This window comes from Lissotriton helveticus, chromosome 1_1 (genome assembly GCF_964261635.1).
Source record: "Lissotriton helveticus chromosome 1_1, aLisHel1.1, whole genome shotgun sequence".
NCBI classification, from domain to species: Eukaryota; Metazoa; Chordata; class Amphibia; order Caudata; family Salamandridae; genus Lissotriton; species Lissotriton helveticus.
The window spans coordinates 1,392,142,195-1,392,149,799 of record NC_136057.1 but is presented as its reverse complement, the minus strand read 5'-3'; positions in this window follow the sequence as shown (position 1 = coordinate 1,392,149,799).

Below are 7,605 nucleotides of genomic sequence, written 5' to 3'. Positions count from 1 at the left end.
GAGCTAGATCGCCCACATTTCAGCAATATTTTGCCCAATGTTTTCAGTGAAAATCAAGTTGGGTGGGCTACCAGAATTTGGGCTACAATCCACACAGTGTACTTCTGATTCACAGAATTGTGCCTCGCAGTCCTGTTGTAGCCCAGGATTACTTCGTTATGCCCCTCTTCCAGTGTCTGCCTCCTCACAGACCTGCAGTCATAAATCCTTTGATCCATGGGCAATGCTTTCCTATGAGGGTGTTGCTGTTCTTGCATTGACCTTTGGCCTACCCACCTAAACTTGCAGACCTGCCCCTTCGTTCCTTTGACCCAGTCATGGTCAGATCCATAGCTCATTGCTTGGGCATGACAGCATTTCTACGGCCTGCCCCATACCTATTGCCCTTTACTTTTCCAGGCTCATCCTCCCTACTTCCTTCTTTTCAATGCCTGCAACTTCTGAGACCACCACTAATCCCCTAATTGACGGAGGCCTCCCACTGCCTGATGCCACGTGTGCTTTTGGTGCTCAGTTCTGCCCCCCAGTAGTCAACTGTTTATCGCTGACTCAGCCCTTTTCCGTTCACAAACATTTGATGGCTTCGGTCAGGGCTTCGGAGCTCTGTGCCACCCCCAGCTAGTTCAAAGGTAAGAAAGTGAAAAGGAGAGCATCTTTAAGCACCACTGCAGCGGCGTAACAGGAGCTGCTCTTATGTGAGTTCAGTTAAAAGGTGAGAGAAAGCTGCAACGCCCCCTGGTACTGCACAATAAGGTTTCTGCCAATATTTACAAAGCCTATGTTATTGAGTAATGCAATTCTGCTAATTACAATAAATATATGCAGGGCTCTGATGTGAAGTGTGAGACTGGTCCACCTACGTTTTAGGAGTGGTGTACGAGAGGGCTCGACCTCAGGCTCTGTTTGTGTATATTTCTGGAATGTGTGTAAATAGGAGTTCAGCTAACTGGCATACATTTGTTCACCACCTTCCCTCAAACCCACCCGAAACCATCTACTATATTTTACTCTCTCTTCCTCCCATCCTCCCTACAATTCCTTCAGACCCACTCACCCATCCTTCCTTTTTCTCTCTCTCCTCCTTATTCCCTCTTTTCTCCATCCTTATTGGCCTCCTTAATCACTCTTATTTCTTCATAACTTCCTTATCTTCCTTCGATCCTAACCCTCCCTCCTTTTCCCACTCTTCATTACTTCCCCCATCTCTCCCCCCTTCCTCGATTTCTCCTTCCTTCAACCCCTTCCTTCCTATTTACTTCCTCTGTCCTTTCTGCCTATCTTCCTCTCCGCCTCCCCAGCGTTTTTCATTACCTCCTTTCCTCCTGCTTGCTTTTCCTCATCCCTCTCTTCACTCCTTATTCCTCTACCCAGCCTTATTTCCTCAACCCTTATTTCAACTTGACTTATTTCAGTCACTCATATCTTTCCCTTCCGCCTTTCACTAAGTCCTTTTTTCTTTTTGCTTTCTCTCCCATCCTTTTTTCCTCTCCCTGTGCTTCCCTCCCTTTCTTCCTTTTTTTTTTTTTTTTTTTTTTTAAAGTGCAAAACATTTATTTAGCATTTCCAGGAGTACACAGCGTCTTACCAACAACCCGGAGGCCGGCCGCCATCAATGCATACAGAAATATAAATTGTAGCAGATATGCATGAATGTGACAACAATCCAGGCCCCAGCATAATCAGAGTGGCAAATGCAGCGTCAGTACAGCGAAATCTATGAGTCTTGCATTTTTTCAAGTTATACCTTAAACTAAACATGAACAGTAACATGTGCAATGTCTATCCGAACCCAAGCAGGAGGAGGGGGGGGGGGGGAAACAGGCATGTCGGGCATAACAAATCCTGAGGGGCACGTGGGCAGCAGAGCTACACAACTACAAGCCAAGTGCGAGGCGGGTCATAGTATCAGAGGTAGTAGGCCGCGCGAGCCTTGGGGGAGGACGTTCTGAGTGAAACGGGGTGACCAGGGAGCACAAAGAGGGGGGGGGGGTGGGGGGGGGCAGGAGCAACAAGCAGCGCACATATCATGCCAGATACATCAGACCAGGAGTGTCAATGTGAGATCAAGAAACTACAACCGCTTAATATCTCAATAACTCAACCTCAAGTGCTATCACCCTCTAGCGGGTCAGTTACCAAATAGCATTGTAACGGGGCCCAGATGTCAGTAGGCCTAGAAGTGGGCGGCAGTAGCTCGGAATATGTATTTAACTGCTCCTGGCAGTACACCATGTCACTCATCCAGTCCTTAAATTTTGGCGCCCTTCCTCTCCCCCATCTACAGGCCACCCTGCGTTTGGCCAGAAGCATAGCCAGCGCCACATATTTACGGTGAGCCGCCTGGAGAGGCGCAACATACCCCAGAAGTGCCACCAACGGGGATGGATCAACCGTCATGTGTATCATTTTGGATAGTGCCGTAAACACTTGAGACCAGTATAAGTTCACTTCGGCACACCCCCAGGCAAGGTGAAGGAAATCCGCCCCTGGAGCCCCACACCTGTCACACGTATCAGTAGGCCTAAGCTGGAACCTGTGGAGGCGCGCTGGAGTGTAATATAGCCTGTGTAGGAATTTATAATGAAGTATCCTATAACGGCTGTTAGAGGAGATGCGCTCGGTCTGTTGCAGGCAAAAATCCCATTGGGTGTCTGTGAGAGCGAAGGCCAGGTCCTGTTCCCATTTACTCCTAGCGGGCAGATCATCATAGGTGATGTTAGACCTAACAGATTTATACAGTGTGGACACCAGTTTAATAGGGTTATCAAGAAGCAACATGTTTTGCAGGGGAGGAAGTACTGAGGGCTCACAAGGGAAGTCAGGCGTTATGGCTTGTAACCCGTGTCTGAGTCTGACATAGTAAAACACGTCAAGAGGTGTGGGTTGTATGCTCCCGTAAAACTGATCTCTAGTCCGGAAGACACCGTCCAGATACAGGTCCCCCCATGTATTGACGTTTAGCTTCCCAAGCAGTTTTTGAAAGCCAGCCTCTTGCAGGAGCGGCAGTTTCGGGTGATAGGCTAGCGGCAGCCGTGGGGCATAAAGAAAGTCCAGGTCAAGCATAGCACCAATGGAGTGCCACGCCGTCACCGTGCTGGACACCGTGGAAGGAGTCTTATCCCTACCCTCAACCCGGGAGTAGAGGGCACCTTCAATGGGGATCGGATGGGCCAACCAGTGTTCGGCCGCTAATTGCGGCATATACCTCTGCTGGCGTATCCAGAAGTATGCATAATGGGCCTGAGCAGCTCGGTAATAAAGCTCAAAGTCAGGTATTCCGAAACCCCCCTGGGAGAATGGTCTGACTAGAATATCCCACTTGAGCCTGGGTGTCTTACCGCCCCATACTAGGCGGAGCTTTTCCGAACGCAGTAACCGAAAGAAATGGGATCCGGGGTGAAACGGAATGTTCATGAAGAGGTACAACAGCTGAGGGAGTATAACCATTTTAATCAATGAGGCACGACCCGCCATGGAGAGGGGGAGTGTGATCCATCTAGATATACTGTCACGCATCTTGTCCATTACAGTGCCATAATTGGCACGTATCAGCTCCTCTCTGCCTCTTTCCACATGTATGCCTAAGTATTTGAAACCTCCCGAACACCATGCAAGAGGGAACTCCAGCGGAAACGGACTTGTCGAGGCAGTAAGGGGGAAGATACATGACTTCTTCCAGTTAATCTGGATGCCAGAAAGGGCACCAAATCGTATGAACTCCCTAAGTATGGGGTGCAGGTTATCGCTAGGGTGGCGAACATAAAGGGTAATGTCGTCCGCATACATAGAGACGAGTAACTGTCTCTGAAAACAACGCAGTGCACTATCCCGATGCCGCTGTCTCAGTTTGGCAGCTAGTAGTTCAGTGGCTATGGCAAAAAGGAGGGGGGACAGGGGGCAGCCCTGCCTCGTCCCTCTGGAGATCGGGAAGGCTGACGACAATTTCCCATTAATGAGGACTCTGGCCTCCGGCCTGGTATACAGTAATCTAATCCAGGAGATAAACACAGGCGGGAATCCCATTCGCTCAAGAACCCTGAACACATAATTCCATTCGAGCGAATCGAACGCCTTGGTGGCGTCCAAAAAAATAGCCGCCATCGGGAGGTCTTCATGAATGGAATCATACACCGAAAAAAAAGTGCAGAGATTGTGTGACGTCGCCCTTCCAGGCACAAATCCGGCCTGATCGGGTAGTATCAGAGTCGGCAGTAGGAGGCTGATGCGCGTTGCAATCAGTTTCGCGAGAATTTTAACGTCACAATTTAGGAGGGACAATGGTCGGTAGGAATCGCAGCTCGAGGCGGGCTTCCCAGGCTTAAGCAGTGACGTAATAAGGGCAATTCTCATGGAGGCCGGTAGATGGCCCACCTCCAGCGCGTCCTCATACACCTCCCGCAGTACCGGCGCCATGAAGTCAATGAACGTTTTGTAGAACTCAATGGGTATACCATCTAATCCAGTGGCTTTACCCGATTTCATGCCCATGATAGCCTCTCTGACCTCATCCAGCTCAAAGGGGGCGCTCAAGAACTCTCGCTGTGCATCGCTCAACCACCCTAAAGAGACATCAGTCAGATAGTCGTCTAGTGTGAGCCCGTCAGTCCCGTTAGAGGTGTACAGCGTACCGTAATGCTGCACAAATTCATTCAGGATTTGGGTAGTGTCCCTGAGAACCAATCCCTCAGCCGTTTCCAGTTCCAGTATGACCGTCGGCGATCGCATCAGTTTGACCGTCGCCACCAGGGCTTTTCCAGGTCTCTCGCCCTCCCCATATCGCCTGGCCACCCAGTACTTGTTCCTAAACTTCACCTCACGAGCAGCCTCCTCGGAGAACTCCGTTAATTTCACACGAATGGTTGCAAGGGTTGCACCATCAGGATTAGCCCTAAGGCGGCTCTCAGCACTACGCAGGTCATCTTCTATGGAGCGCAATTCAGCCAGTATACTCTTGAGTACCCCCGAGCCTTTTGAAATACATAAGCCCCGGAGCGTGGCCTTAAAGGCGTCCCATATGGTCTCAACGTCTCCCTTTCTTCCTTCCTCTCACATCCTACCATCTTTCCTCCCTTCCTTCTCTTCCTTTCCCCGTTCTCCCTTCCTTATCTCTCTATCACATTGCTCTTTCGCTCAACACACAGTTCAATGCCACACAATTCAACTCCACATATTTCCATTCCACACCATATAATTCACCAGCAAATCACATAATTCATCAACACAATTACATAACACCATGTAAAACCAATCCAAACCACAAAATTCCACAGCATGCTACAAATTCATCACATGATTTAACTCTACTACATTCCATTACACACCTCAAAATACAATTCCACATAATTCAATGGCATCACACCCATTCAACCTCCATATAATTCCAGAACGCACAATACCACATAATTACTATCCACATTTTTCAACTGTATACCATGCTACATAATTCCACTACACAAATCCAATCCACACCACACAATTCCAATCCAACTCACAATTCCCCTGCATACCACATACATACACTCCATAACACACAGGTAAAATACTTTATTATTTACAACACCAATAGCTCTAACTCAAGCAAGTGCCAGAGCTATTGCATTTCTTTTTGAATCACAAAAGTAAAAAAAGCTGCATGCGAGATTTCGCGTGGTAATTCATGCACATTCCTACAAAATAATGTAGCCAGTCTTCTTTATTATTATTTTTCAACATGCTGCACAGCAACCACACTGCTCTACAGCATAGCTTAAAAACCAAGCCAAAGCCTCTGGCTAACCACTTAAAAGGTCCCAAAGGCAAGACCTATTGGCTATGCCGATGCTTTTTAAGGGTTTTTTGTGTGCAAATTTACACTTCAGGAAGCGTCCACCGTCTTGAGAATGCGCGCGCTGAAGTGTTGACTTCTGGAAAGGTCACACGTCCTGAGGATGCCCACACTGATGTGTCGACGTAGGTGCATCAGACCAGTGACGACAGCCCACAGCCAGAATTAATGCGCTGAAGGAACGTTTCTGTGTATTCACTGGCTCTATCCGAAGTGCTTGCACACCTGTTTTGGTGGAAGCATTTTCCTGTTCTCTCCAAGGTGCGGAGGGTTTCTGTTGCCAAAACTTTAAGCAACAGTAACACGTGGTTCTGTCCAGGGTGCCTGTAGAGGCGCAGTCTAGTGTACGCACGTCACGTACTGACGTGACGTGCAGTGATGATGTACAGGCTGCGCGCGCAGCACAGCGGATTGGCGCGTAAGCCGGCGAGAGAGACAGAAGGCTCGGCGCTCTTTAGAACTGATAAGTAATAAACACAACGTGTAACTTCAACCTCTGGCAGCGTCATTATTTGTGGTGATCACGACATTACAATGGCGACGAGGGTGGGATGCTAGAGCCGCCCACCACAAAATACCACGACCAAGTGCCACCGAGGGAACTAACAACCAGACCGGTACCCGGGAGACACGTGGCGGAGGAACAAGGCCACGGCGCCACAAGGTTAGAAGGCGAAGGTCAGGAAGGACCCAGTCAGGAACGAGCACACAGGTACCAGCCCTAAAGGGCGTGGCAGAGCCCAGGGGGCACCCCGAGCAGAAAGACGATCGCGCCGCAAGGGCGAGGCATCACTGGGGGGAGCCCACGATATAGCGCGCCCAACCCAGCGGACACAAGGGAAGTGCGCCAAAAGCAAACAGCGTCAGGAGAGACAGCGCTGGATCCCCCACCAAAGAGCGAGGGGGCGGATGCAAGCAGTCCCCAGTCCCACACCAGTAAGGAAGAGCAGGATAGCACTCCAGGCAGCCCCAGAACCCAAGGGAACACGCTATCCACAATCAAAAGCGAAAGAATGTGTGCGCAAGCAGGATACGCGATGGCGCCAGTACAATTCCTACCCAGACCAGGAGAACCATTAATGAAATGGGAGGACTGGAGGGAGTACATAGACAACTATATAGGTGTATTGGAAGACGAAAGTGAGGAGGTGTTCAACCCCAAAAGAAAAAAACGAATCCTACTACTCAACCTAGGCCCAGAGGGTCTGAGAATATACAAGAGCCTGGTGCCAAAGGAAAGAGGGAGCACGGACGACAACGTGTACGCCCATGCCATCGATGACCTTAACGAACATTACAGGCCGGCAGTGTGTGTGTCGGTAGACAGATTTAACTTTCAGCAAAGGAAACAACGCCCAGACGAGACAGTGGAAGAATATGTGGCTGCACTGAAGAGACTGGCGTCCACGTGCAAATATGACAATTGGGAAGAAGAGTTAATCAAGGACCAAGTGGTGATGCACACCACATGCACAGCTGTGCAAGACAAACTATGGGCCAGTGGAGACACCACCTTGAAAGAAGTGATGGTGATCGTCAAAAGAGCAGAACTGGCACGCAGGAGTGCGGAAGCAACGAGGAAGGAGACGGCGGTCACCACCATGGTGAACAGAGTAGACGATGAAGAGCCGCGTAGAGAATACAAGTACAGAGGAGCGGCGGCAAAAGGACCCTACAAATGGAATGGCAACCCAGGCCCGCCGGGAAAACAAGCGGGAAACATCAAGAGGCCATGCTACAGATGCGGGAGCTGGTCCCACGAGGCGCACGACAGAAAGTGC